The sequence below is a fragment of the Giraffa tippelskirchi genome, chromosome 8 (assembly GCF_054371585.1).
Source record: "Giraffa tippelskirchi isolate mGirTip1 chromosome 8, T2T-mGirTip1v1.2.pri, whole genome shotgun sequence".
NCBI classification, from domain to species: domain Eukaryota; kingdom Metazoa; phylum Chordata; class Mammalia; order Artiodactyla; family Giraffidae; genus Giraffa; species Giraffa tippelskirchi.
In genome coordinates this window covers 25346376-25374007 of record NC_137282.1, presented here as the reverse complement: position 1 = coordinate 25374007, position 27632 = coordinate 25346376, and the positions used below count along the sequence as shown (strand labels likewise).

The following is a 27632-nucleotide window of genomic DNA, read 5'->3' as shown; positions in this document are numbered from 1 at the left end:
TGTTAATATCATTGTTGTTGGTGTGGATACTTGGGTAGAGTTTTATCTACCAGTGATGGATAAATATGGTGACTATAAAATTTACTGTCCAAACCAGGACACTTTTGAAAGTGAAGAGATTGCAATTAATGATATACCTAGATAAGAGTCACAAACCAGAATGCTTTAGGCAATCTAGTACTGTTACAAGCCATCACTTTATAAGACAATGTTCATATACAATTTTAAGAATAATATTGAACTTCTGTAAATCAGAAAATTATTTACCAAATTATAACTCTACTTTGGGCTGAGATTTAATTACCAAGGAAAAGGAAAACCTATTATAATCTGAAAAACTTATTGAAATGCAAACCTGGTTTTAAAACTAACTATTTCTCAGCCCATATGTTTCCTGTCTGGCTCATCACAGTACGTCTTTTAAGTGAAAGTGAAAGTCACTCAGTTATGTACAACTCTTTGTGAGTCCATGGACTATACAGCCCATGGAATTCTCCAGGCCAGAATACTGGAGTGGGTAGCCCCTTCCCTTTTCCAGGGGACCTTCCCAACTCAGGGATTAAACCCAGGTCTCCCGCATGGCAGGTGGGTTCTTTACCAGCTGAGCCACAGGGGAAGCCAAAGAATACTGGAGTGGGTAGCCTATCCATTTTCCAGTGGGTCTTCCCAACCCAGGAATAGAACCAGGGTCTCCTGCATTGCAGGTGGATTCTTTACCAGCTGAGCTATCAGGGAAGCCCTGGTCTTTTAAATAGGTAAGATAGATTAAATATATCAGCAATTTCTATATTAATTTGGACATGGTTGGTGGGTTTTTTTTAATTCTTTTATAAACTATTGGGAAAGTTGTGCTACTTTTATTCTCATCTCATAAAATTTAGCTGCCCTGAGAAGTTCTTCAAAGTTTATCTCATGACCAACATTGAATTAGCCAAATGTTAATATAAATTTATAAACTCTTGAAGGTTAATTCAATTAATCAAAATTAATCCAGTCTATTTGGTCTGTTTAAGTTCAAAAAAAAATGATAGAAATCACTCCTTAATTGATACTGAGATGTTAGGCACTGTTACTTGAAATAATTCTTTTAATTTGTTTCAACCACATGGATAATGCCTGAATGGCTTCCTTTTCCAAAGCCACTCATCTCAGAGAATTCAGAAGAAAGAAGGAAAGGCTTCACATGAGGCACCTACCAGAGTGTTTCTGTGAAAAAGACATAGTAAAGGAACATAGTACTATACAGCCAGTGAAAGATAGCCCAAGAAGAAAGACTGCACCTCTTTAAGGAGAACAATCAGAAAAAAGACCAAGAAAGAAGTGATGGCCTTTGTTACGGTGCCAATGGCCCCTCCAATGAAAACCACATCAATAATAATAATAGTGTTAAAACCAGTCAATCCTAAAGGTAAACAACCCCGAATATTCATTGGAAATACTGATGCTGAAGCTGAAGCTCCAATATTTTGGCCACCTGTAGTCACGATGGTGTGATCACTCACCTAGAGCCAGACATCCTGGAATGTGAAGTCAAGTGGGCCTTAGGAAGAATCACTACGAACAAAGCTAGTGGAGGTGATGGAATTCCAGTTGAGCTCTTTCAAATCCTGAAAGATGATGCTGTGAAAGTGCTGTACTCAATATGCCAGCAAATCTGGAAAACTCAGCAGTGGCCACAGGACTGGAAAAGGTCAGTTTTCATTCCAATCCCAAAGAAAGGCAATGCCAAAGAATGCTCAAACTACAGCACAATTGCACTCTTCTCACACGCTAGTAAAGGAATGTTTAAGATTCTCCAAGCCAGGCTTCGGCAATACGTGAACCATGAACTTCCAGATGTTCAAGCTGGTTTTAGAAAAGGCAGAGGAACCAGAGATCAAATTGCCAACATCCGCTGGATCATCAAAAAAGCAAGAGCGTTCCAGAAAAACATCTATTTCTGCTTTATTGACTATGCCAAAGCCTGTGACTGTGTGGATCACAATAAACTGTGGAAAATTCTGAAAGAGATGGGCATATCAGACCACCTGACCTGCCTCTTGAGAAACCTGTATACAGGTCAGGAAGCAACAGTTAGAACCGGACATGGAACAACAGACTGGTTCCAAATAGGAAAAGGAGTACGTCAAGGATGTATATTGTCACCCTGCTTATTTAACTTATATGCAGAGTACATCATGAAAAACGCTGGGCTGGAGGAAGCACAAGCTGGAATCAAGATTACCGGGAGAAATATCAATAACCTCAGATACACAGATGACACCACCCTTATGGCAGAAAGTGAAGAAGAACTAAAGAGCATCTTGATGAATGTGAAAGAGGAGAGTGGAAAAGTTGGCTTAAAGCTCAACATTCAGAAAACTAAGATCTGGCATCTGGTCCCATCACTTCATGGCAAAAGATGGGCAAACAGTGGAAACAGTGACTGAATTTATTTTTCTGGGCTCCAAAATCACTGCAGATGGTGACTGCAGCCAAGAAATTAAAAGACGCTTACTCCTTGGAAGAAAAGTTATGACCAACCTAGGTAGCATATTAAAAAGCAGAGACATTATTTTGCCAACAAAGGTCCGTCTAGTCAAGGCTATGGTTTTTCCAGTGGTCATGTATGGATGTGAGAGTTGGACTATAAAGAAAGCTGAGCGCCAAAGAACTGATGCTTTTGAACTGTTGTGTTGGAGAAGACTCTTGAGAGTCCCTTGGACTGCAAGGAGATCCAACCAGTCCATTCTAAAGGAGATTAGTCCTGGGTGTTCATTGGAAGGACTGATGTTGAAGCTGAAACTCCAATATTTTGGCCACCTCATGCGAAGAGCTGACTCATTGGAAAAGATCCTGATGCTGGGAAAGATTGAGGGCAGGAAGAGAAGGGGACGACAGAGGATGAGATGGTTGGATGGCATCATCAACTCGATGGACATGGATTTGGGTGGACTCTGGGAGTTGGTGATGGACAGGGAGTCCTGGCGTGCTGTAGTCCTTGGGGTCACAAAGAGTTGGACATGACTGAGCGACCGAACAACAACTATATCAGATAATACTAAACCTTCAGAGTTTCTTTACACCGCACCTAATTTCATCTGAAATTCTGCTTTATCAGTTCAGTACCTGGAGACTACCTTGATCAACAGCTATTTTAATAAGCTGATGGAAATGAGTTAGTGAGAACACCACGGAGCACCTGTTTACACAGGTCTTTATCAACAGTGTACATGCCCTTAAGTTTATTCAGTCCCTACCCAGAAGGGATATATTTTGCAGGATTTATATGACTCTGATGTAAAACTAGTTTAAGATGTTTTATAAATAGCCTGAGAGCTCCTTTTACTGTCACTCAGGCACTGTGCAGTGTCTGTATTTCTGTAATGTGCTCTGTTCTCACTGCCTTTCATGTTCTAACAGAAAACAAATTTTCTCTGTTGTGGATGAAATGATCAGGTGAGAAACATTGTCAATTTTGCATGAAAGGATGGAAAATGTTTTAAAAGATTTTGCCTTTAAAAGTCAGTGCTTTATATTCCTCTGGCATGTTGCACGAATTTTTAGGCATCCCCAGAGGAGAGGCGTTTACCTGGAGCCTCTTCATGCAGATTCATTTTCATTGAATGCAGCCGAGCAGAGACACCATCAGGTCTTTTTGCCAACTCCTTGGCTTCATTACAAAGCAGCCGAATCACAAACCTCAAATGCCTCAAAGAGCAGACGCCTCTCTCTTCTCAAGGTAACCACTTCTTTCTTTGCTCCCAGCAAAGTTACTCAGCAAAGTTAACTACGACGATACTACGTTCTATGAAATTCAACCAGAACCTACCTTCTGGACTCAGTCTATTCCCTTGGAGTTTGGAAATCTTGACTCTGGTCCTACTTCTTAGTTAGAGAAGATATTAGCAACCAGAAAAGGGAGCCAAGATCGCAACCACTTTAGGAGCCTACTCCCTACTACTTCCCCCATCCTTTTCTAAATGCACACTGATCCAAAGAGCCAAAGTCATCATTATCAGAATTTACTTTGCATAAGGGCCTTGGGAACAGTGAGAGTCTTAGGAACGGGTCTGCATGTCTGTTCTTAAGCTCTGGAAGAACTGAGCAGTACTGCCACATTCTTTAGACCCCTGAGGTTGCCTATTATGAGCAACTACTATGGCAACTACCCATAGTAGTTGCCTACTATGTCATGGGTCCAACTGTGTCACAACCTAGTGATGCAGTGGCCTGAGGAGCAGGAGGAGAACTCCTGTTGAGGAGAGTGTGGTTCCATCAGGGCAGGATGCAAGGATCTGTGGAGAGCAAAGGGGTGGACTGGTACTCATTACCCCTCCCGAGAGGACTGCATACAGGATTCTTGGACGGCTCACTCGCTGGAAGTTTGAGCTCTTGACAGCTCTGTGGAAGGTGTTGATGGTGACCCAGGCACTAACCATGGCTCAGTGAGATGCCAGGGACTAGGATCAAAATATTCACACTTTAACACGCTGCCCTAAGAGCACTGGCGCTTTCTGACACTTCCTTCCAGTAAAAAGAGAATAATCTGCAAGAGCCACTGGCCAATAGGCAACATAGAATGAAAGAACCCACATCAGCAAAGCGTGTTCTCATAAATACTCAGACATTCAGAACAGAATCCAGCAGCAAGCTCTTCTGAGGGTTTCAGGACCCTGATCTACTGTGGTGTGCCTGACTCCAGTCCCCCCTCCTTTGTGCTGCTGGATGCTGCTCCACCAGAGGTCTCTGTCCCCGAAGAAGCTTAGAAATGAAAGCCATAGGCTGCTTTTGAGACTAAGAAGATTTCACTGAGTAGCCTCTTCCACCATCATTCAGCATCCCAGCCTCTGCAGCCTTCCGTGGTCCATTCATTACTGAGCACCTATTTGGTGCCAGGTACTGAAAGTGAAAAAGTGAAAGTGAAAGTCACTCAGTTGTGTCCGACCCTTTGAGACCCCAAGGACTATACAGTCCATGAAATTCTCTAGGCCAGAATACAGAAGTGGGTAGCCTTTCCCTTCTCCAGGGGATCTTCCCAACCCAGGGCTCGAACCTGGGTCTCCTGCACTGCAGGTGGATTCTTTACCAGTTGAGCCACAAGGGAAGCCAAGAATCCTGGTGTGGGTAGCCTATCCCTTCTCCAGCGTATCTTCCCAACCCAGGAATAGAACCGGGGTCTCCTGAATTGCAGGCAGATTCTTTACCAACTGAGCTATCACGGAAGCCCTTCTTCTAGAGGCAGAAGCACACAACAAATACACCAACAAATAAAACAGCTGTATGTGGTGACAAGAGCTATGAAGGAACAAATATAGCTCTGTCAGTCGTGTCTGACTCTTTGCAACCCCATCTACTGTAGCCCACCAGGCTCCCATGTTCATGGGATTCTCCAGGCAAACATACTGCAGTGAGTAGCCATTTCCTTCTCCAGGGCATCTTCCTGACCCAGGATTGAACCCAGAACTCCTGCACTGGAGGTAGATTCTCACTGTCTGAGCCACCCGGGAAGCCCTTATACAGCTCTGAGATAGAGAAAAACACTGGGGCTTGGATAGAGTGGTCAGAGGAGGTCTCTCTGAGTAGTCGAGATTTAAGCTAAGTCTAGAAATATGAGAAGCAACCAGCCCTTGGAAAGATGTATGTGTGTGTGTGTGCGCATGAGAGAGAGAGAGATAAGGATGTGGTGGGGTGTGACGGAGGTGTGATGGTATGTACTATTTCCTATAGGGAAAAGAGTTCAGTTCAGAAAGGAAAACTGTACCTGAAAAGTGGAACTAGAGAGATGGTGTAAGATGAAGACGAGAAGCTTGACAGGGGTCATGTCCTTGTACCCATGACAGTCTGGGAGAGAAATTTGTTTTACACTCTAGGTATAAAGAAGACCACTGAAGGGTTTTAATCAGGGTAGGAACAGGATCAGGATAAATATTTGCTGAATAAAGGAAGGCAGGAAGGAATGAGTGGATTCATCTCCTCAGTTTTCCACAGTCTGAGTCCTATCTCTTGCTACTTCCTCTTCTCAGTATTACTGTCTTTTCATCACCACTTTATGCAGTGTGAAAGCCAACCCGTTTTTCTCCCTTATAACTCACTTCTTTTCACATTCAGACCTCACTGGGGGAGAAGAGGCATGTGCCAACATAGAGCTACCCATTGAAATATATGGAGACACACTGAATTGCTTGCTGACTTTTGCATTTGATAAAAAAGATGTTTCACAATTTGCTCACTCTCAGCAGCTGGTCTCCTCCCTAGTCGTGGGAACACTTATCTACCAGAATGGAAATTCTGTGGGAGCAGGGCCTGCATCTTCTCTACTTCAGTTCTGTGTGCAAATACGTTACCCAGCTCTGCAAACTCAGCATAAGTATCCAGTCTGTGCTCTGTGCCTGCCGTCAGGCAAGCTCACAGCCTCCAGCAATTTCCTAACACCTCTCTTAGGAAAGAGAAACAAATCTTCTTCTTATAGCTGTTTTTAATTGGTAAATAAAATTGAAGACCACCAATGACCTTTGTGGGCTTCCCAAATAGCACAGTGGTAAAGAATCCACCTGCCAATGCAAGAGACTCAAGAGAGACATGGGTTCTTTCCCTGAGTGGGGAGGAAATGGCAACTCATTCCAGTATTCTTGCCTGGAAAATTCCACGGACAAAGGAGCCTAGCAGGGCTACAGTCCATGGGGTCGCAAAGAGTCAGACACAACTGAGCACGCATGACTGAAGAGGCACGCACACAAACACACAGAATGGCCTTTGTAAGTACCAAATTTCCCTAGAAAAGCATTGGGGAGGATCAATGTTGCCTGAGAAAAATACCTTCCCTCTCCCGCAGGGGAAGGGTTCAAATCTATCCAGAGCATTTCTGGCTTCACGATTCTTTTTTTGACCCAATTTTGTTTCACAAGATTGGCATGGAAATCTCAACTGACTATAATCTTTCTGCATTTTTAAAGCATCAGAGGTCTGACCTTGTCTTTCCACAGCCCAAGAGAAAGCCTTATGGCTTCCATCTAAAACAGTGCTTCAGGCAGTGCATATTTTGCATAAGTTAAATGGTTAATGGGCTGCTCAAGGGTTGTATAACGCATTTGTTTGTCTTCTCTTTATCCTTTTTTCTATCTCCTCTAGGTGATTCATCAGGCATACTTCTTGAACCAGCTGTGAAAGATTAAGGAACGTTATTTGCATTCAAGGGAAGAATTCTCAGGCAAGGAACAATCTGCCTGTTGAATACATTCATGTAAATAGAACAAATGTTTTAAAGCTGAGCAAAATGAAAACAAGGGGCACATGGGAGAAAAAAAAGAAAAACTACCTCTCAGCACAAACCATGCAAAACTTTGATCATTAACTTCAAATGAGACTAGATCTCACCATGTGTGACAAGGCTCTGGATCCAGGATTTCTGCAGCGCTGAGAAAAGTTCAAGCAGCACCAAGCCTTCCCCTTTCTGCTTTCAACCAGGACAATGATAAATATAATCATCATTAATAATTTTAAAACTTAAGGCATGATTCTAACAATTAAAGACCACATTAATTGGGTGTCAAGCACTAACTATACCTGTCAAACACTGAGTATACTAGGTTCTTTATAAACATGATCTTAACTTTCCAATAGCCCTACATATCTTTATAATGGCTTCCCAGGTGGCTCAGTAGTAAAGAATCCACCTGCCAATGCAGGAGACTCAGGTTCGATCCCTGGGTAAAGAAGATCCCTTGGAGAAGGAAATGACAACCCACTCCAGTATTCTTGCCTGGAGAATCCCATGAACAGAAGAGCCTGGCAGGCTACAATCTATGAGGTCCTAAAAGGGTCAAACACAGCCTAGTTACTAAATACTCACATGTTTTCAACAAAAGAACAATCTGAGATTCAGAAAGGATAAGTGATTTGCCCAACAGTCATCTTGCAAACTAGGGTATTTTGATCAACCAATTAAACTTCTCTAGACCTTAATTATTTGTTGTTGTGAGGTTTTTTGTGTTTTTCATCTGAAAAACGCACACTCAGAATAGGTGACCTCTAAGGTACTTTTTAACTCTATCATTGTTTAGTTTGGCAGATTCTCTCAGCCCTACAAGGTGAGTTGCCTCTCTGCCATTTGAGTTCTAGCAAACCAGTTCTGCTGCTCCATTCACTGGGCAAATAAGAAAGAAAGGAAAATAAAGCACGTGATGTAAGGGAGATTTCTTCAAACTATGACTTCTGGTAGCATGACATCTGGGCTTCCGTGGTGGCTCAGACAGTAAAGAATCTGTCTGCAATGCAGGAGATCTGAGTTCGATCCCTGGATCAGGAAGATCCCCTGGAGAAGGGAATGGCACCTCACTCCAGTATTCTTGCCTGGAGAATTTCATGGACAGAGGAGCCTGATGGGCTACTGTCCATGGGGTCGCAAAGAGTCACACACAACTGAGCGACTAACAGACACACACATACAGCATAGCATCTAGGACAGAGTCAGTATTGAGCACTGGCTACAATATCAGCTGGTGTTTGACTTTGGTCACCTTGCTTATTCTTAATTTTCCACTTAGTTCAACACTGACTCTGTCCCAAATAATCAAAATCAGACTCAGACCAGAAAAAAAAATTCATTTACTCTGCCTTTCTAGTTCCCTCCTCCTTGCTTTGCTTTCCAAGGGAATCTATAAACCACATGTGGACATCTTTTTTCTCAAAGCCTAACTTTAAAGAAAATTACAGAAAGGAATATACAATTTGGCAAATTTTACTGATCAAGTAGAATTTTTGAATTATCTTTGAAATTCACTTGAAAGGTTATATAAATGTGAGGTTACAAATGCAAGGATGAAGGGGAACCAGTTCAGCTCTAGACTTTCAGAGGACTGTAGAGCATTCTGATCTGCTTTCCACTCATAAGCAGCTTAGGGAAAATGGCAATTCACCAAACAAAGAACAATGATGAAGTGTTGGCTTTTTTTATATGTATAAAAGTAGGAATAAACTATTTGAAATAATGGAGAAAAGGAAGGCTTCCTACTCCAGTATTCTGGCCTGAAGAATTCCATGGACTCTATAGCCCATGGGGTCACAAAGAGTCGGAGAAGACTGAGTGACTTTCACTTAAATATTAGCTTTTTAAATTTGTTTTGTTGTGTGTTTTGTTATGTTTATGGAAGAACTTAGATGCCACATGGAAGTAAATTATCATGCAAATCCCACAAACTCCCATGGAAGAGAAAAGTTTTATTTTCTTGAAATTGAGAATAATTCACATTCTCAAAGATTGCAGATTAATCTTTGATTTGCTGAAAGCTTCCATAACAATGGAAGAACTTTATGTCCTACAGCTTTGGGTTCAGACTTGTGGTTGAGTTTTGTTTGCCAGAGTTCAGAATTGGGTCAGGGTAGAATCAAAGCCCAGTTCCTGCTCAGTAACCTTAACTTTCTCCCATGAACTCCGTGCCCTCTGCCTGTCCCTTCCACCAGGTTTTCTTTCCCATGAAAGCAATCTGCCTAAATAGCTACCAACTGATTACTTTATACTGTAGAACTACAGCTGAACGGTACAAATAATTCAAGAAGTGTATGTCTCTTAAATGGAAACTAATTTTAAGGTAACCTAAAAGTTTTAAGATTTGTTCCCAGGGATTTTAATAAATCTTAGAATTCCAGTTCAGAAGCTTATATCTCTTTTAGTTGGAAATTACTTCAAACTTAAAGAAATGCTACGAGATATTAGAAAGGACCCTGATGCTGGGAAACATTGAAGGCAGGAGGAGAAGGGGATGACAGAGGACAAGATGGTTGGATGGCATCACTGACTCAATGGACATGAGTTTGAGCAAGCTCCAGGAGATGGTGAAGGACAAGAAAGCCTAGTGTGCTACAGTCCATGGGGTTGCAAAGGGTCAGACATGACTGAGAGACTGAACAAGATCTTACTGTCACCCTGTCTCTGGTAAAACTAACTCTAAGTGAAGTCAACTCAGAGGAAAGCACAAACAGAGAGGGAGAAGAATTACTAGTGGTATTTTAAAATCATATTTAAAGTTTATCCCTGGATTTATCAGTTACATGAGCCAATATATTCTTTTTAATTTAAAAAAGGAAACAAGAATGAAAATAGTACAAAGAACACCCTTTAGTAAGCAAGCACTTTTAGTAAGATTTATATATTATTAACATTTTTATCCCATAACTTCTTTATTGTTTACTTTCTCTGTCCTTGTCTCTCTAAAGAAGATACACAAATGGCGAACAGCACATTGAAAAGGTGCTCAATGCAAAGGGAAGTGCAAATCATATCCGTTAGAAAAGTTGTTAGCAAAAACCATGGAATTAATGCTGTAGAGCATATGGAAAAAAAGGAACTCTTGTTGGAGGGAATGTAAATTGGTGCATCCAGTGTGGAAAACAGTATGGAGGTTCCTCAAACAATTAAAAATAGAACTACCATACCACCAAGCATTTTCACTTCTGAACATATATGTGAATAAAACGAATATCTTGAACAGATATCTGCACCCCCATGTTCATTGCAGCATTATTTACAGTAGCCAAGACACACAAACAACCTAAGTGACCATCAGCAGATGAATAACTAATGAAGAACTGTATATATACACACACACAGACAGTGAATATTATTCAGCTACAGAGGCAATCTTGCCATTTGTGACAACACAGATGAAACCTGAGGGCTCTGTACTAAGTGAAATAAGTCAGACAGAGAAAGACAAATACTGAATGATCTCACTTACACGTGGAATCTAAAAACATCAAACTCATAGATACAGAGAGTAGATTGGTGGTTGCCAGGGAGAGGGTAGGGAAAAGTTGGTCAATGGTACAAACTTTCAGCGATAAAATGAATAAGTTCTAGGGAATCTAATATACAGCATTATAATTATAGTTAACCATGCAATAGCAACAACTTTATTGGGTACTTAAAAGTTGCTAAGAGAGTAGATCTTAAAAGTTCTCACTACCTCCCAAAAATGGCAACTAAGTGAGATGATATATATGTTAACTAATTTTATTGTGATAATCATTTATCAAATATTCATGTATATCAAATCATCACCTTGTACACTTTAAACTTACACAATGTTACATGAAGAAAATTTTTATTTTACTTCATGAGATTAAGTGAAGATAATTTCATAGATAACATATCTGGATTAACAAATCTTTGTTTCTTCATGGGATGAGAAATCTACACTTCATTTTGGAAATAAAATTGAAGTTCCATAAGGCAGTTTTGTATTTGGACTCCTGATTATTAATTTAAATATTTCTTCAATTGAATTTCCTCTGTTCAGTCATTAAGAGTAATGATTCCTCTACACACATAATTTCTAAATCATTTAAATGAATTTGGAGAAAAAAATCTTCTATAAAAGTGATCAGTGTCCCCCATACATGAAACTATAAAGGACTTTCTAACTAAGGGTGAAGCATACACACACATTTGAAACCACTTTATATTAATGTTCTAATTATCTTGGCTACTAACCATGCTGACCCAAATAATCTATAAACATAGTGTAGACAGATAAGCATTACATTTAATTTAAAACATAGCTTAAAGTCATCTATTGAGGAAAAAAAGGAAGTCTAGAATCTGGATAGGTTAGCGTTATCTTCAAGTCATCAAATTATGAAACAACAAAAAGTTAAAGAAAACTTAATTGAGGGCAATTTGTACCTTTCTCTCCAATTCCAGGAAAAAATCCTTCATCAACTTTGGTTTAGTATCTGAAAAAATGGCTTTTGACTTATCTTGTAAATTTCAATGATATGGGCCATCTGCTCTATGTGATAATATAAAGGTGGTGATTTATTCCAGTGCCTTTATCATATGAATAAAACACAACTCAGATTTGCATCAAAAAGCAAAACCAAAATTAATTATACCGTGAGATGAATAAAAACACAAATTTTCCAACATCTTAATGAAGCAGAGGTAGGCCTCCACTGATTACGCTTCAAATCAGATTCAAGTCAGGTTAACTAGGGTTTTTATAACTTACATGAAATTAAAACAAAAAAGTAAAAAAAAATTCTAATGAGATTCTCCAACAGAATAAAGCATGTCAATATATGCCACAATCACTAAGTTAAAACTGGATGCAAATAGTCAAATAAAAATCAAGTCATTTTAAAAGTACCAAATAACCTGGGAATAAGCTGAAAACTCATAAAAACACTGGGTGCCTCTATGAAAAGGAAATAGGGAGAGAGAGAAAAGAAAGAAAGAAAAAGAACTTTAACTGAAAGAAGAGATTGCTTTACACTTTTCTGAACATCTAAGGAAACTATGGTTTTGTTTCTTTCACTTGAAATGTTTCATACTGTCAGATTCTCCAACTACCTGCAAGTTTAATACAATCAAGTCACAAGAAATACATGTTTGGAAATTTCTCCTAAATTTTGGAAGTCAACAAGCTAAATGAAGTAAATTTAGTGCTTTCATCCTGTCTTTTCTCCCTGTTTATCTCTAGCCCTACCTCTTTTTGTTTCTCCAGATCAAAGAAACAAGTAACTCCAGGAAAACGAAGGTGAATTATTGATTCAGTGCTAACCTCATAAAAGGAGTCTCTAGGTAGTTTCTAGATCTAATTAAAAAATCACTTTTGGTTGAAGTTCAGTTACCTCAGTCTTTCAAGATTTAATATGCTTTCTTTAGTACAAGAAGATGACAACTGATGCATTAAGAGGTCACCCGTTTTTGAGTTGCAGATGGATACACACCTAAGCTGTTTTCATGAAATATTACTTACTTTGGGGAAATGGCAGTCTCAGTAGCAAATTAACCAGGCCTCGTGAACAACAAGTTTCTCAGCATCTTAGTTTTCTTCAGTGAAAATAATGCCTAATTTCTAAACTTTGTTTGCATTAAATCAGATGTATTCACGTACAGATTTAGAAGATGGAATGGCACTGAACTCATAGTAAACATTTATACGTATTTCTTGAATTTCAATATCTTGGTCTCATTTGTTACTTTATTAATCTTGTACGAAGCTGGAAAAAGAATACATTCTTTTTAAAGATAGATTAGCAGGTTTTAGAGACAAGTTTGAGACTAGTCTTAAATTCTTTTAGATTTTAGAACAAAAACTAGCCTAAAAAAGAGGCCATGGAATTATTATTTGTTGTTGTTGCTGTTTTTCTTAAGGGGAGGGTTAATTACAGCTGAGACCCAAAACTAAAAACCAAAGTCACTAATGGCCACACAGTCAGAGTTCAAATTCTGCCAACAGTTTGCCTAATTTACTGAGAAATGCCTGCTCAGAATGGCCCCAACAACAACCACCACTGTACAGTCAATAAAGATGAAGACGTGAACTTGTCACTGGAACTTGTCATTAGAATAAAGTGCTTGTGGAGAAATTCTTCACCTTCTTCCACCGCAAAGATGGAGACTGAGCATCAACCGTAAAAACAATGATGCAGGTAAGAAGGGAGAACTGGCATCTTATTCTCTGGCTACACGTCACTCAGCCAGTGTGTTTGCCAGTCATCTCTGTGTTATCCTGCTTGGGAAAAGAGAATCTGAGAGTAGATGGAGATGACAGGACAATGTGAGTACTCTGTGAGAAAGAAAGAGCCATACTAAGTAGCTGGGTTTGAGGATTCTTGCCAACATTCCACTTAAGACGTTCCTTTAGATAAAGGATTCTGGCACCAAGATGATAGTGGTGTGTAGGGAGAGGTGAAAATGAGAGCAGCAGAATATGCCGAGGTGGAGGGGAGCATGGAGAAGGTCAGACAGGAGGTCCTCCTCCCCAAGTGGCCTCTGGAGAGTCCATACACATGTCCCAGTGCAAGAACCAGCTTTCAGATACCTTCTACCCTCATGCCCCAAAGCCCAACCAACATTCACTGAGACATGATGAAGAGCCATAACCAGCCCACAAGAAGACTGCATCCTTCTTGGTTAATTAAGATGTTTTCCATTTTCCTCCTCCCTACACTGCCCTCAAACACACTGAAGGAGCAGAGCTATCACCACAAAGGGGAGAAAGGGAACGTATGAAAGAGCAAATGAAATTCCCCTTCCTTCCCCCAGACATATAACCTGACAATTGTCACAGGCAGGTCTCACTGCACTGGAAAGAAGAGGTATTTCTACAGTGGAATCACACATGAATCTTGAAATGTAGGTGTGCTTGCAAAGGATAAAAAATAGGACAAAAAAAAAAAATTCAGGACAGTCTTAAAGAACAAGAATAAAAAAGAACTGTGGTACCCATCTCACACTATGCACAAAGATTAATTTGAGATGGATTATAAACATAAATGTAAAATGTTAAAACAATAAATCTTCTAGAATTAGACTGTTTGTCAAGGTGCCTTGGGGGGCTGCAGCAAACTCAAATGCCATCAGATATTTTACATTGGTGAAAAAAACAGTAATACAAATTTCTATCAGACCCTTCACAAACTACTGACTCAAGGTACTCATGTTCTCAGTATTACATTGTGCTACATTTTATTCCATTCATATGTTTGCAAAACCAGGTGCTCAGTTGTAGCTATTGGGACTTCCCTGGTGGCCCAGTGGCTAAGACTCTGTGCTTCCAATGCAGGGGACCTAGGTTCAATCCCTGGTCAGGGAACTAGATCCCACATGCTGCAGCTAAGAGTTTGTATGCCACAACTAAGACTCAGTACACCCATGGCTGATTCATGTCAATGTATGGCAAAAACCACTACAATACTGTAAAGTAATTAGCCTCCAATTAAAATAAATAAATAAATTTAAAAAAAAGACTCAGCATAGCCAAATAAATAAATAAATATTAAAAAAAAGAGAACAACAAAAACCATAAGCACTGTGTGAAAATTAACATGGACAGAGCATGAAAGTGTTGGTGTCCAATAAGTTTGCAAGATTTGAGGAGTTCTGAATGGTAATAGGAATACACCTCATCAGTAAATAATTAGGGTATTTAAGAATCAAATAGAAATATAATTTTTCTTTTAGTTAATTTATGTTATTGCTTCAAACATATGCTATGATTTAGGACATGGGCTTCCCAGGTGGTGTGGTGGTAAAGAATCCACCTGCCAATGCAAGAGATGCAGGAGATGCCGTTTCAATCTCTGGGTCAGGGGAGATGCCCTGGGGAAGGAAATGGCAACCCACTCCAGTACTCTTGCCTGAGGAACCCCATGGACAGAAGAGCCTGGCAGGCTGCAGTCCATAGGATCATAAAGAGTCAGACATACCACTGAGCAACTGAGCACACGCACACACACATACACACACACATGTGATTTGGAACATAAATCCTTATTAAATTGTTTGGTGCATGCATGCTCAGTCGGTAAGTCATGTCTGACTCTTTGCGACTCTATGGACAGCAGCCTGCCAGGCTCCTCTGTCCACGAGATTTCCCATGCAAGAGTGGGTTGTCATGTCCTCCTACAGGGGATCTTCCCAACCCAGGGATTGAACCTGTGTCTGTTATGTCTCCTGCATTGGCAGGAGGATTCTTTACCAATGAACCACCTGGGAAGCTCTAAGTTGTTTGGACCTACTTACTTAACAAACAGAATTGTTGGTGTTTCTTTTGGCCTAGGAGCTCTCTGAAAAAATTACTAACATATTAAAGGTTCCATAAACCAAGAAAGTTTGGGAAAATTTGTTATAGAAGAAAACATAGGGGAAAATATTCATGACCTTGTGTTAGTCACTCAGTAGTGTCCGACTCTGGAGAAGGCAATGGCACCCCACTCCAGTACTCTTGCCTGGAAAATCCCATGGACAGAGGAGCCTGGTAGGTTACAGTCCATAGCGTTGCTAAGAGTTGGACACAACTGAACAACTTCACTTTCACTTTTCCCTTTCATGCACTGGAGAAGGAAATGGCAACCCACTCCAGTATTCTTGCCTGGAGAATCCTAGGGACGGCGGAGCCTGGTAGGCTGCCGTTTATAGGGTTGCACAGAGTCGGACATGGCTGAAACGACTTAGCAGCAGCAGCAGCAGCAGTGTCCGACTCTTTGTGATCCCATGAACTGTAGCCTGCCAGGCTCCTCTGTCCTTGGAATTCTCCAGGCAAGATTATTCAAGATGGCACAGTTCATAGGAGTTATTTATAGACAAATATTCCAAACTTGTATCCCTCATTATTTGATATTCTTCAAAACACAGGTCAATAAGTACAGTATAGCATGGTGTCCAAAGTACGGGTTCTTGGGTTCTAACTGCCTAATTATTACCTATGTAACCCTGATAAGTTACCTAGCTTCTCTTTAAAACCAAGATGTCATCTGCCATACTGGATTGCAGAAAAAAATCAAAGGGGATAATGTGTGTCTGTCTGACAGTCAGCAATAAATAAACAATATATTTTATCATTATTTTTGTTTCTCTTCCACAAATCCCTGATAAACTTAAAAATACTTTTGTACCCATTTATGAAATGTAGCAGTATCACAATTTTATTTATTCTGAATGAGATAGTTTTAAAATAAGACACCAGATGGAAGTTGGGAAGAAAAAAGGGAAGTAGCATTGAATGGATGAGGATGAACAAGAAAGAATAAAGATATCTGGAATACAGCTTTGAAAAAGGCAAAATAATGTGGGAGCATGATAATCCTATTTCTTAAAACAGCACAGCAGTATCTGTGTGCAGGAGGGTCAGGAGGTATTACAGTGGAACTAAAGCAATACAACCTTATCTATTTGAGAAGATGGTAGAGAAATAGCTACTCAACTGGACCAACATTATTCATTTCCAAAGTCCAAGTTATTTTATGTCTCTGAAGCCAAAACAGTGCCAGACAAGCAAAGAGGGGAGAAGTCATCATCCCAGAATTATGGAATCACTATGGTGATGAATAGCCAACTAAAGAGGAAAAATTTAACTCAGTGTACATCATGTCTGTATCAAAGTAAAATTAATTCCAGTCACGTTTCTGAAACTACATAAGGAGAGTCTGAAAATTCTCTAGTGATTGTTGGATAATAAATGGAAGTCAATCATACTGCATGCATTAATTTAATACGTGTGAAATGTTTTCACAATCACTCTGCTACTTTATTGGTTTTCATAAACTGAAAAATTACTCATAGTTTCACTCAAGACCTTAGGCTCTCAACCATATTTTCTGCTCATACTGCTTTAAGTTTCTCTATTGGGAATTCTTTCACCATATGATTATTTCAGAATGTTGATTCTCAAGAAGAGAGACATAATACTTTAGCAAAATATTATCTTGGGCCAATACCTGCAACTCTAAGATTTCTAAGTCTACCCGAAGGTCTGCAGAGTTTTTAATTCCCTGTTATTTGTGTTGAAATAATTAACTTGATTATCCTTTTTTTTTCTTGTTCATCAGCAAGACTTAATTTTTTTTCCAAAGATGAACTAGTTTTCAAGGCCAAAATCCCAAGCAAGTGTCTCTGTCAGCCTTAGGTGACATAAACATTTTAGAGAGAGGCTTTCTTCATTGTTTGAAGTAGAATTTTATGAGAAGTAATGATGAATACAATCGACTCTTACCGATGGGCAGTGAAAATATTGCCCTTTCAAATTTCCCCTCTTGGTGCCTCTAAACCTGGCCCCTGGTCATATTCAACTGTTAGGATCATATCCAGTTGGAACTGACCTCTAAGGCAAAAAATGGACAAATTAAAGGGTAAAAGTTCTAGGAGACATTTGACACATCCCTCATGGATCCTGAAATAATAAAAAAAAACAAACAAACAAACAAAGAAACCTAAGAGAACCGGCTCCCTGGGAAAGAATGTGAGGGGTGTTTGACATCACCCAGGATGGCACCGCTGAGATGAATACACTCGCTGTTCTGGAACAGACAACATAGGACTGCAACCCCAGCTGTGATAATAGGGGCCCACTGACCCGTGACTCCATCTTGACTAAATTGCAGGCCTTGAATCTAATCATTATGTTAACAAGAGGTGCTGAGCCCCTGAAAGGAAGGCAAGTCTGGAAAAAGAGACATGACAATATGCTAAAGTCAAGCTCCAACCTAAAATCCACAAATACGTGTCATCCCACCTGCTATTTGTTTCTGCCAAAGCCGTCATCCAGTGATCTAGAGATGAGAAAGAGAGGCAGCAGCTTTTACAAGAACTAATAACGTGTGGTGTGAAATTGTGTGTGTTGCTGAAAGGCCATATTCCCGTGTAGCATTACTTTCATCTCTTTAGGTGGTGCTCCATGAACTTCAACACATACCTGAGAAATACACCGGTTCAGCAAGCTCACAGCAGGCGGCTTTCCACTCTTTTCTACTTGAAACAGGGAAAATGATTCTGATGCCTTCCTTACACCTTGAGCAATATCATACACTGAGAACTATGACCTACTAAATACAAAAGTGTATTCTCCTAGAAGTAGGCCCTAGGTCTATTAAACGTGCTTAGGAAAACCTCTTGCTTTTTCAGTGTTCCCAGAGGGTCTCCAGAACTTACCAGGAAGAGCAGCTGCCTCCAGGACATGAAATTGGGAGATCGAAAAACTGGGAAACAACAGACAGAGAAAACTTTTGTTGTGCACTTTTGTTGTGCAACATATGGATATTTTTCCACATGTATAGATTACCTTGTATTAGGCCAGAGTCAAGTGATTATAATATCTTACATATATTAAATATTCTGTAGGGTTAGAAATCTTTTCACATATATCAGTTCTCCCATTTGAGACTTTGTAAGTTGTATGAGTTTGTACTCCAGGTTTCATTGTAACAATAGGGAGATATTTTTTTATTAATTTTTTTAATTGGAAGATAATTGCTTGACAAGGTTGTGTTGGTTCCTGCCAATGTGAATCAGTCATTTTATATTAATACATACCCCTTTCCTCTTGAGTCTCTCTCCCACCCCACTCCTCATCCCACCCCACTCCCCATCCCACCCCCTGGGTCATCACAGAGCATCACAGGCTAGGCTCTCAATGGGGAGATTTAAATCAAAAATTTTTATAGATTTTCAATAAGTAAATATATAGGTCAGATTAAAATGCAAGGTTCCAGACACTATTCCAATCATTATTCTATGACACCATCTGACCTACAAGGAAGGGTGGGTTAGGGAATGAGGAGAGAAGGTCAAATGATTTCCCTCAGAGAAAGGTAGTCAGAATCATCAAATATCAATAAACCAACCAAGGCGATACCCCTAAGGCTACTTCAAAATCTATTTCAAAGTCCACAAATTACTAGGAAATAAAATACTTCTTCCCCTTATATTTAGTTCAGCATAATAAGCAAAAATAACAATATACATTTTAATTGTCTGAGAATAACTAAGAAGAAATCTCCCTCCTATCACTCAGAGGACCAAATAGTTTTCCTAAAGTGTAAACTAATCTGAAAACTTTCTGACAAAATTTCCTTATAGTTAAATAATTTTTAAATTATATTTTGAAAATGATAACCTCTAAGCATCCGTTATTAACAAATCCTGATATCCTCTTCAGTTATTGTCATGGTTAAGAAAGCAATACTAACACAAAATCTACAAATACAAAAGATAATACTAAAGACATATAGGTGCTGGTCTACATAGTAAAGAGGAACAACCACGAGTGAGGATTACATAAGCATCCCAGAGACACTCAGGCCTCATGATATGGTAATCTGATTTCCTTCATTTCTTTCTCCAGTCCTTCAGTGTAATTTATATGGCTTATTAACACTGATGGTTTTAGCCCCAGGAGTAAGACTCAGGTTCTAGTTTCAGTTCTAGTTCTTATATTGAAGCCCTTACTATAGACTTGAGATCAAGCCAAGTGCTAAACAGTCTTACAACTTCACGCCTTGTTTAAAGCCAGCTGTGGGGAAAGACTAGGGGGAGCAGGTCAAACCTACCTGTGCAACTGGTGAACAACTCAAGACGAAAGCCAGGGCAGAAATGTGTTTAGGTGTACCATGCACACCTGAACTTGATTTTAAACAACCATCTTCTACCCCTTAATAAGCTTCTCTACAGTCCCACTAGCAGAATTTAGTGCCAGGAAACCCACCACACTTGGGCATTCTGAGAGAAGGACTTTCTGTCTTGTTCACTGTTATATTCTCAGCAACCAACCCAGGACTTTATACATTGGAGATATACAGTGTTACTTGAGTAAATGTTCTTGGTTGAAATTAACATATGAAGTAAGAATTAAAGACTCTGCCTGCCATGCAGGAGACTCAGGTTCAATCTTAGTTGGGAAGAGACCCTGAAGAAGGAAATGGCAACCCACTCCAGCATTCTTGCCTGGAGAATTCCATGGACAGAGGAACCTGGCAGGCTACAGTCCATGGGGTCACAAAGAGTCAGACATGACTGAGTGACTAATATTTTTCACTTATTTGGTGGTGGTTTAGTTGCTAAGTTATGTCCGACTCTTTCAACCCATGGACTGTAGCCCGCCAGGCTCCTCTGTCCATGGGACTCTCCAGGCAAGAATACTGGAGTGGGTTGCCATTTCCTTCTCCAGGGGATTGTCCCAATCCAGGAATTGAACCCAGGTCTCCTGCATTGCAAGCATATTCTTTACCAACTGAGCTACAAGGGAAGCCCTGGTTCACTTATTTAGAGGGAACCAAATATATACACTTGATATATTTTAGATTGTTGAGATACAGAATGGGGAAAATAATGAGATTTTATAATTGAATGGGTATCTTAAATGTTTTGTATATAATAACTGATTTTGTCCTTATCACAGACAAATCATATATGATTTGTCTCCCAAAACTGGTCTCCCTCAAAATGTCATCCCAGACATGAAAACAAACTATTTAACTTCATATCTGGCTTTTCCCCTCAAACTGCCTGGCTTTTACCCTCAAACTGCCTGGTCTTTCCACTAAAAATAGTTCAGAGTTGAATACTGTCGACATTTAATTGCTCTGAAATTCACTGAATATTATTTTGAAATGCCGTGGTTTTTAAAAATGGTATCTAGACTTTCTTTATCATGTCAGTAATGATTAACATCCTGAAGAAGTTTAGTGGGAAAAGGGCTAAGGAAAGGGTTATTGTTTATAACATACTAATAGGTTTTTAAAACCACCATAGACTATGAAGATGATAAAATACTAAATATTTGGAAGCATGCTTATCTTTATACCAAACATTGGAGGGGCACATTTGAATGTAAGAGCTACCACTGACATTCTAGCACCTACAAGGGGAGAGTCTCTCTTGTAAGTCACCTGTCTGATCCATATAAGCCGCTGCATGAACACTGGTCATTCCCTTCACTCCCTTTAAATCATTCAAGAGAATACGCCAAACTCAACCATCGGTACTTATTTCACACTGGACATTGGAGGAACAAACATACCAGGAACTAATGGGCCTTGCTTCCTAGGAGTCTCTTATCAGGGCATGTAACATAAGATAAATCATAGCGAAGGATTTCTCCAAGGTTTCCTGCTGAGAGAAACATGACCTTTTCAAGTGTAAACTGATGGATTGAACAGGGAGAAGCAATATGTAGATATTTTAAAAAACAAGGCTGACAAAAAACCAATGACGAATCTCCCAAAGTTAGCCAGAATACCTTGCACGTGTCCTCCATCAGGAAGCAAAAGGAAAAGGTTATACCTGTCTGAAACACAAGACCTTCTTAAGCAAGAAGTGAAGTTAAAACCAAGCTCACTCCCAGGAAATGTTATGTGGGCCAGTTCCTAATTGTCGCATCAAAAGTCCTCAGGGTTCCCGGGAAAGTAAGTGGCCAGGTGTTGGCCGCACACAGCTTGTCTGCTCCGGCCAGGGCCTCCAGACTGGGTGCAGACTAGTAAGGCGCCTTTCAAGTCCTTGTGAAGGGGAAGTGCAAGTCCCTTTAGACAGCTCTTCATGGTGTGAATTTATGGAGCCTCGTGCAGACTACGACTTTTATAATAGTCACTTAGCTTCATGCATACATCCCAAATTTCACTGATGCTGGCCCTTAAAGAGCCTGGTTCTTGGAAAGAAACAGTCCAAATTCTTTAGTCATCACCTGTCTCCAAATTTACTCTCTTATTGTCCAGAGGACAGTCTGAAAACACGAACAGAGTTTATTACTCCATAGAAAATATACAGTCACCAAGGCCCATCTGCCCTAATTTTTTTATTCTTACACAGTTAATGCAATTGTAGCTTATTTTTTTAGCGTCTCCAAGGGATCCAATCCTAGCTTTCTGCTGCATTCCAATCACATTGGCAATGAGAGCCAGACATTCCAAATAGACCCCAGACGGGAACTGGGGACAGGAGAGGGGGAGGGGATGCCAGCCATGGCACTGCTGAGGCATCATCTCTGCTTGATGCCTGAGCTGTGCCATTTCTACTCAAAAATGCCTGTCTCAATGCTCAGGTGGAATGAGGCCACCCAGTGACAAAGTTCCTGCTCTTCTGGGAATCTTAGACTACTGCAATAGAAAGAGCCCCTGTGGGTGGTCCTCAGTTCTGACTCTCAGAACAGTGCCCAGCCTCCACTACTTTGGATGGACTTGGATCTTCAGATCCCTGGGGCTTTGTTTTCCCTATGCGTGCACTCACTCTAGATAATGTGCTTGTCCTGATTCTCTCTCAGTGAATGTCCTCAGTTGCTCAGTTGTGTCTAACTCTTTGCGACCCGAATGGACTATAACCCACCAGGCTCCTCTGTCTGTGGGATTCTCCAGGCAAGAATACTGGAATGGGGTGCCATTTCCTCCTCCAGGGGATCTTCTTGACCCAGGGATTGACCCACATCTCCTGCATCTCCTGGATCGGCAGGGGGATCCTCTACCACTGAGGCACCTGGGAAGCCTGATCCTCTTTTAGGCCAAGAAGATTGGCCAGGTCCTGACCCGTTGGCCCTCAGATTCAGTTTGTGCCCCTCTCTCTCTCTCTCTTCACAGGCTCTGCTCTGTATCCCAGCACGTGACTACTGCCAGCTGTGTTTCCGGGGCTCAGCTGGTTCAGAAGCTGCTAACCTCTGACTGGGTTCAGCAAATGGGAAACCTAGACAAAAGATGGGGGTGTAGAAGGAAGGAGGACTAGGGTATTTCTCCTCACTCAGCACCACCAGCAGCCTTTGGGTAGCCTCCACAGAGAACAGAATGGGAAGGGGAAAAAAAATCTTGCATTCTGGATCTCCTCTTGGATTGCTAAGAAATCTTCTTCTTTGACATGTGAATGCTCAATATATTTGCATTTTTCTCAGTCAGTTTTTAAAGATTCACCACAAAGATTTAACATCTGAAGAAAAAAAGGAAAAATATGAAGTTCCAAGTCACTGAGAACACTGTGACTAGGAAAGGAAAGAGTCATGAAAGCACCTCCAGCAACCTCCCTCCTTTCTAAGGGCACTCAGACTCTCAGACGGCGCTCTTTAGAAGGTCCAGGAGCCATGGGCATGATCACCCAGCGCATTTCCAGAAAGAACAGATCTCTGAGAGCCAGATCTAGGAACATGCTTTTAACAAGGCCCAGATGATGCTTCTGAACACTAAAACCCGAGAGTGATTTCACATCTCACTAAAGTCAAAAGCAGCAGACAAACAAGGATTGGGTCTTTCTTATTTTTTTCCACTTTCTGCACCACACTAACTCCTACAGAACAATATAGTGTCTTGGAAAAAGGGGGGTAAAAGTACATGTATCTTGATACAAGCATGAAATATTGTACAGGTCTTCTTTTCACCCATCTTAAACGGAAAAGAACAAAAAGTAAAAGAAATAAAATGTGATGCTGGCCCAAAAGAGGGACATCCATGGGGTCTCAAGGAGATAGACATGATTTAGCAACTGAACAACAACAACAAAATACTAGGAATATTCTTATATGTTCCAAAATCACATGCATATTTAGAGTCATTACTTAGAAATCATTAAAAAAAAAGAACTCATTCTTTTCTAGGACTTTTTTTTAGAAAGGCTAGAGAAAGCTTTCTGTTATTTTTGCTTTCAACTTACACAATTCTAAATCAGATGAAATAGTGTCCTACTTATGGGAGACTTTTATTTTCATGGTGTTCTCCTTTCAATTGTTATAATAAATATAGCTACCTACAATCAGCATGCTTCAAAACTGGATGGAACCATGGCCTGTATTATACTTCAAAAAAAAATTGGCTTCTGGAAGAAATGTAGTTATTATGAACACAATCCCCTCAAATGTAAGGTAGCAGTGATAGGCAGAAGATGGCATATATAGCACCTCTAGAGTAGCCCTGCTAAAGTGGTATACGTTTCAAAATAGAAATCAAATATTCCTTGGAAGTGGAGTCTTAATATTTTCTGAGTTATCAAAAAGATTTTCATTTGACATAGGACCACAGATAAATCAACTTGGGGTTGAACACTGTTTCTGCCATGAAATAGCTATGCAAGCCACCTATTCTTCCTAGTCTAATTCTTATTTTCTCATCTTTAAGATGAAGTCTTAAAATTTAAGGATAATTCAAACTTGAAAGTATATCATGCCATGCAACAGAGAGGCAACACATCAACCAGAATTCTGCCCAAAATCATATTTTATCATGTACATTCTGTAAAATTGCAAATATTAACTTAAATGACCTTCCTGTCATTGACAACAAAATAATTTCAGGTTAATCTTTGTACTGTGTGATAAATTAGAGAATACCCAGCCCATGCCATGAAGTTTGGCTGGTATTAAAGAGGAAAAAGGTCTTCCCTGGTGGCTCAGCAGGTAAAAAATTTCCCCTGCAATGCAGAAGACCTGGGTTCAATCCCTGGGTCAGGAAGATCCTACAAAACAGAAACAGAACTTATGGCCACCTGGGAGAAAAATGAGGGGAAGGTATAATTAGGGTGTCGGGGATGGATGGGTACACACCGCTGTATTGAAAATGGATAACCCACAAGGCCCTACTGTAGAGCACAGGGAACTCTGCTCGGTGTGATGTGGCAGCCTGGATGGGAGGGGGTTTGGGGGAGAATGGACACGTGTATGTGTGGCTGAGTTGCTCTGTTGTGCACCGGAAGCTATCACAACATTGTCAATCAGCTATATTCCAATACAAAATAAAAGTTTAATTTAAAAAAAGCTATTGTTTAACTGTTGTTTTATTTGCACTCAGGCTTAATAAATTTTGGAACAAATTAGTCAAAAAAGAAGACAATTTGTTCTTAAGCTTACTACTAAGATAAATACATGTAAGAGTAAGTGCATTTCAACAATCATAAAGACATGAATAAGGATGAGATTGTGTCCTTGGCTTATAGTTTATTAAGGGAATTTAAATGTTGAGAAGATCCTATTCTGCCCTGTAAACTAAAAGCTACCTAGCAGTTGAGAAATTGGAAACCACAAAGCTTAGGAAGAAAAATGAATGCGTTGAAGCATAAATTTTTCCATTAAATTATGCCAATAAACTTAGGGCCTTGAAAGTTACTAAACTCAAATGTTTTTTAAAAAAAGGAAGAAAATGCTCTTTGTCTACTTTCAAAATAAAACTGGAAATGGGAAGAACAGAATAACGAGTTTTTTTTTTTAATACTACAAAGATAAATTGATCAATTTTATGTTCACTGAACACCAATCAGTATGAATTGAATATAAATTTATAAATGTAGGAGATAATGTTTCCAATTTTTCAACTAAAAAAATAGAAGTGTAAGCATGTCTCCAATTAGATCTTCCCGTGGTCCACTGGAGAAGGGCATGGCAAACCACTTCAGTATTCTTGCCTTGAGAACCCCATGAACAGTATGAAAAGGAAAAAAGATAGGACACTGAAAGATGAACTCCTCAGGTCAGTAGGTGCCCAATATACTAATGGAGATCAGTGGAGAAATAACTCCAGAAAGAATGATGGAGCCATTTGGTTGGATGGAGTTTTGGATGGAGCCAAAGCAAAAACGATACCCAACTGTGGATGTGACTGGTGACAGACGCAAAGTACGATGCTGTAAAGAGCAATATTGCATAGGAACCTGGAATGTAAGGTCCATGAATCAAGGCAAATTGGAAGTGGTCAAACAGGAGATGGCAAGAGTGAACGTCGACTTTCTAGGAATCGGAGAACTCAGATGGACTGGAATGGGTGAATTTAACTCAGATGATCATTATATCTACTACTGTGGGCAAGAATCCCTTAGAAGAAATGGAGTAGCCATCATGGTCAACAAAAGAGTCCAAAATGCAGTACTTGGATGCAATCTCAAAAACGATAGAATGATCTCTGTTCATTTCCAAGGCAAACCATTCAATACCACAGTAATCCAAGTCTATGCCCCAACCAGTAATGCCGAAGAAGCTGAAGTTGAACGATTCTATGAAGACCTACAAGACCTTCTAGAACTAACACCCAAAAAAGATGTCCTTTTCATTATAGGGGACTGGAATGCAAAAGTAGAAAGTCAAGAAACACCTGGTGTAACAGGCAAGTTTGGCCTTGGAGTACAGAATGAAGCAGGGCAAAGGCTAATAGAGTTTGGTCACGAGAATGCACTGGTAATAGCAAACACCCTATTCCAACAACACAAGAGAAGACTCTACACGTGGACATCACCAGATGGTCAACATCGAAATCAGATTGATTTTATTCTTTGCAGCCAAAGATGGAGAAGCTCTATACAGTCAGCAAAAACAAGACCAGGAGCAGACTGTGGCTTGGATCATGAACGGCTTATTGCCAAATTCAGACTTAAATTGAAGAAAGTAGGGAAAACCACTAGACCAATCAGGTATGACCTAGATCAAATCCCTTATGAGTATACAGTGGAAGTGACAAAAAGATTTAAGGGACTAGACCTGACAGACAGAGGGCCTGATGAACTATGGACAGAGGTTCGTGACATTGTACAGGAGACAGGGATCAAGAAAATCCCCATGGAAAAGAAATGCAAAAAAGCAAAGTGGCTGTCTGAGGAGGCCTTACAGATAGCTGGGAAGAGAAGAGAAGCGAAAAGCAAAGGAGAAAAGGAAAGATATTCCCATCTGAATGCAGAGTTCCAAAGAATAGCAAGGAGAGATAAGAAAGCCTTCCTCAGCGATCAGTGCAAAGAAATAGAGGAGAACAACAGGATGGGAAAGATTAGAGATCTCTTCAAGAAAATTAGAGATACCAAAGGAACATTTCATGCAAAGATAGGCTCGATAAAGGACAGAAATGGTATGGACCTAACAGAAGCAGAAGATATTAAGAAGAGGTGGCAAGAATATACAGAAGAACTGTACAAAAAAGATCTTCATGACCCAGATAATCACGATGGTGTGATCACTCACCTAGAGCCAGACATCCTGGAATGTGAAGTCAAGTGGGCCTTAGAAAGCATCACTACAAACAAAGCTAGTGGAGGTGATGGAATTCCAGTTGAGCTATTTCAAATCCTCAAAGGTGATGCTGTGAAAGTGCTGCACTCGATATGCCAGCAAATTTGGAAAACTCAGCAGTGGCCACAGGACTGGAAGAGGTCAGTCTTCGTTCCAATCCCAAAGAAAGGCAATGCCAAAGAATGTTCAAACTACTGCACAGTTGCACTCATCTCACATGCTAGTAAAGTAATGCTCAAAATTCTCCAAGCCAGGCTTCAGCAATACATGAACCGTGAACTTCTAGATGTTCCAGCTGGTTTTAGAAAAGGCAGAGGAACCAGAGATCAAATTGCCAATATCCGCTGGATCATCGAAAAAGCAAGAGAGTTCCAGAAAAACATCTATTTCTGCTTTATTGACTATGCCAAAGCCTTTGACTGT

The 27632-nt window shown here is 40.1% G+C and overlaps 1 long non-coding RNA gene and 1 other non-coding gene across 8 annotated transcripts in view; one reads left to right on the top strand and one right to left on the bottom strand.

The window, feature by feature from the left end:
* The window catches only part of LOC145518087 (uncharacterized), an 854536-nt gene that overhangs the window by 478323 nt on the left and 348581 nt on the right, over positions 1 to 27632 (bottom strand). The gene's annotated exons all lie outside the window — the stretch shown is intronic.
* TRNAG-UCC (transfer RNA glycine (anticodon UCC)) lies at positions 14507 to 14579 on the top strand. The gene has a single exon. It is a non-coding gene; the product is annotated as a tRNA-Gly (tRNA).